Source organism: Alexandromys fortis, unplaced genomic scaffold (genome assembly GCF_014885135.2).
Source record: "Alexandromys fortis isolate MF-2015 unplaced genomic scaffold, M_Fortis_MF-2015_v1.1 scaffold_239, whole genome shotgun sequence".
Lineage (NCBI taxonomy): Eukaryota > Metazoa > Chordata > Mammalia > Rodentia > Cricetidae > Alexandromys > Alexandromys fortis.
Genome location: NW_026068120.1, coordinates 1613475 through 1617017, shown reverse-complemented (window position 1 = coordinate 1617017; position 3543 = coordinate 1613475). Strand labels below are relative to the sequence as shown.

Here is a 3543-nt window from a genome sequence, read left to right as displayed (position 1 = left end):
AGTTCAACTTCAGAAGTCCCCATAGTCTATGACAGTCCCAGCCCTGTTTTAAAAGTCCACGGTCTCTTCTGTGTCTCATGGCAGTCTCTTAACTGTATCCCATTGTAAAATCAAAATCCAAAAGCAGATCACATACTTCCCACATACAATGACACAGAAAATATATATTACCATTCCACTGGAAAGGAAAGGGAGCATAGTGAGGAAGTACTGGACCAAAGCAAGACTTAAAACCAGCAGGGAAAATTTCAAATTCTGCATCTCCAAATCTGATGTCAAAGTGTTCTTCAGAACTCTAACTCCTTTCGGCTTTGTTGACTGCAACACACTTCTCACTCATGGGCTGGATCCACGCCTGATCTGCAGCTTTTCTTAACAGGCACCCCATGACTCTGGAATGTGGTGGTTTGAATGAGGATGGCCCCTATAGGCTCATGTATTTGTGGTGCTATTTGAAAGGATTAGAAGGATTGGTATAGCGTTGTTGGACAAAGTGTGTTACCAGGTTGGGTTTTGAGATTTCAAAAGCATACCAAGTCACTGTCGCTCTACCTCTGCCTGTAGATTAGGAGTTAGCCCTCAGCTTCTATCCAGCACTGTTGCCATGGCTGCTGCTATGTTCTCCACCATGATGATAATTGATTTAACCTCTGAACCCGTTAGCAAACCCTCAATTAAATATTTTCTTTAATAAGAATTACATTGTTCATGGTATCTGTTCTCAGCAATAGAATAGTGACTAAGACGGAAGTAGGTACCAGGGAGTAGCATACCACTATGACAGGCATGGACATGATGAATGTTGGAAGGATATGGAAATCTGTGAAACTCTGAACTAGAAAAGGGGTTGGATATTTTAAGCAGGACATAATAGGCCACCCTAGCATGAGCAAGGATAGTTGTCAGGAGAGCAGTTTGGGCTCAGCTCATGAAGTTTCAGAATGAAATATTAATTAAGTGGCCTAGAGACCATTGTTGTGACATTTTGGTAAAGAATGTGGTTGTTTTATTGCTCTTGTCCTAAAAGTCTGCTTAAGGCTAGACTGAAAAGTGTTGAAGACGAATGGCGTTGGCAGAGAAGATTTCAAGATGGTGTAGTATCCACTCCCTTGTGGTTATTAATAATCACTCTTCTGCGACCTATAATAAAAAAAACAAGCTATACAAAGAAAAATACAAAATGTTCAGTTTGAAGAGAAAATGAGCACCAGGAAGTGTAATTGAGCTAAAGGAGATTAAAAAAAAATTAAAGCCTAATGATAAATGGAATAAAGGGAGTGGTGACCTAAGGGCAAGACCCCATCCACCTAAGTTTATAACTTTTAAAAAGTAATTAAAGGAAATTTTAAGCAAGGGAAGGTGCCCATCAATAACAGAAAGCTTATGTAAATGCAAATGAAAAAGGGGCCATGTGTCTCTGATTCTAGAGTCAAGGATTCAAGAGAAGGACTATGGAATCTTTCTCCACAGCTAAGGAATACTGCTAGAAAGCCTAGATTGTGTTGTAGACCCCGTGATGTTAGAGATGTCAGAGTCATGGGATACCTTTTAAGAAAAGCTGCAGATCAGGCGTGGATCCAGCCCATGAGTGAGAAGTGTGTTGCAGTCAACAAAGCCGAAAGGAGTTAGAGTTCTGAAGAACACTTTGACATCAGATTTGGAGATGCAGAATTTGAAATTTTCCCTGCTGGTTTTAAGTCTTGCTTTGGTCCAGTACTTCCTCACTATGCTCCCTTTCCTTTCCAGTGGAATGGTAATATATATATATTTTTTTTTCTGTGTCATTGTATGTGGGAAGTATGTGATCTGCTTTTGGATTTTGATTTTACAATGGGATACAGTTAAGAGACTGCCATGAGACACAGAAGAGACCGTGGACTTTTAAAACAGGGCTGGGACTGTCATAGACTATGGGGACTTCTGAAGTTGAACTGACTGTATTTTTACATTATGTTTGGCTACAAGGTTATGGGGGCCAGGGAGTGAGATGTGGTGGTTTGAATGAGAATGACCTCTATAGGCTCATGTGTGTGAATGCTTAGTCACCAGGGAGTGGAACTGTTTTGAATGATTAGAAGGATTAGGAGGTGTGGCCTTGTTGGAGGAAGTGTGTTAATGGGGGCGGGTTTTGAGGTTTCAAAAGCCCATGCCAAGCCCAGTGTCTCTCTCTCTGCCTGCAGATCAGGGTGTAGCTCTCAACTACTCCTGCCATACCTGCCACACCTGCTGCCATGCTCCTTGTCATGATGATAATGGACTAAGCCTCTGAAACTGTAAGCAAGTCCCCATTTAAATGCTTTCTTTCATAGGAGTTGCCTTGGTCATGGGGTCTCTTCGTGGCAATAAAACAATAACTAAGACTTAAGTCTAAATAAATTTAGGCTTAATGCATGTAATTCTCACACTTAGGAGGCTGGGGGAGCAGGATGGAAAGTTTGAAGCCAGTGTTGGCTACCTAGTAAAATGGAGTCTCAATAAATTAATAGATGAATAGTTATTTATAAAATGAGTTCCCAGTTTCCTAATTCACTTTCTTTCAGTGGTTGAAATCTAAAAAGGGAATGGCTACATTGCAATTAAGCCTCATTTTTTTGTTACTTTATATCTGTACATAGGTTTGCCTCCATTTTGCCAAGCTTATATAATAATTTTTGATAATGCCATGATCATCTTTGTTAATTCTCCACTGGGTATTCAGACTTGTAGATCATGAAGTCTTTGACTTCATGAAATAGAATTCTATGCATCACATAATATTTTTGTGGCTGGAATTCTGTGGCTCTTGACTTCTGCCTTTTATGTTGTATGAATAGATTTTATGGCACTATTTTGTTTCCTTTTATTTTTAAATAATTGAACTTTTTATTGATTGCTCTTAGAAGAATAATATGCATATTAATTTATTCTTGCCAGCTTCAATATTCCTAACATTAATCTTAGTGAAACATGTGATTTCTGTATAGCTTTCTTCCCTACTCTGAGCCCTGTTCTCTTCTTGTCATTTCTATTTGTCTTGATGAGGCTTTCTATTGCTGTGACAAAACACCATGACCATAAGCAGCTTAGGGAGGAAAGGGTTTATTTCATCTTACAGCTCTCAGGTGACTTCCCATCATCGAGGGAAGTCAGGGCAGAACCTCAGTTAAGGAGGAACATGAAGGCAGGAACTAAAGCAGAAGCCCTGGAGGAACCATTTACCAACTTGTTCACGTCACTCTGCGTGTTTTCTTATACACCTCAGGACCAGCTGCCCTGGGGTGGCACCGCTCACAGAGCCCGCCAAGCCCTCCTGCCACGGACCGTCCCTCTCGGAGACCACTATCCACGGGAGACCAGGGTGAAGGATAGGATAGTCAGGATACGATGCAAGGGAAATGACAGACAGACACACTGTGTAGTGAAAATCTGCTGCAATTTTACTTCTGTAAAGCTTCAGTTTTTGTACAAAACAGATCAAAGAACTTGGCAGGTTCATTACATCACCCCACTCAGGGTTCCAGACATAAATCAAGGTTAAGCATAATCAAAATAGAGCTTCTTCTA

At 40.6% G+C, this 3543-nt stretch overlaps 1 protein-coding gene across 9 annotated transcripts in view; it reads left to right on the top strand.

Annotated features, from left to right (window-relative positions):
* Positions 1–3543, top strand: part of Fgd4 (FYVE, RhoGEF and PH domain containing 4) — a 146190-nt gene that overhangs the window by 115956 nt on the left and 26691 nt on the right. The window contains exon 8 of one of the 9 annotated variants that reach the window (XR_007589158.1): positions 2181–2273. The exons of 7 other annotated variants lie outside the window; for them this stretch is intronic. The gene's annotated coding sequence lies outside the window, so the exon portion shown is untranslated. Of the gene's footprint in view, positions 1–2177; positions 2274–3543 lie in introns of those variants that run through there. One more of the 9 variants, XM_050125142.1, reaches the window with a different exon arrangement.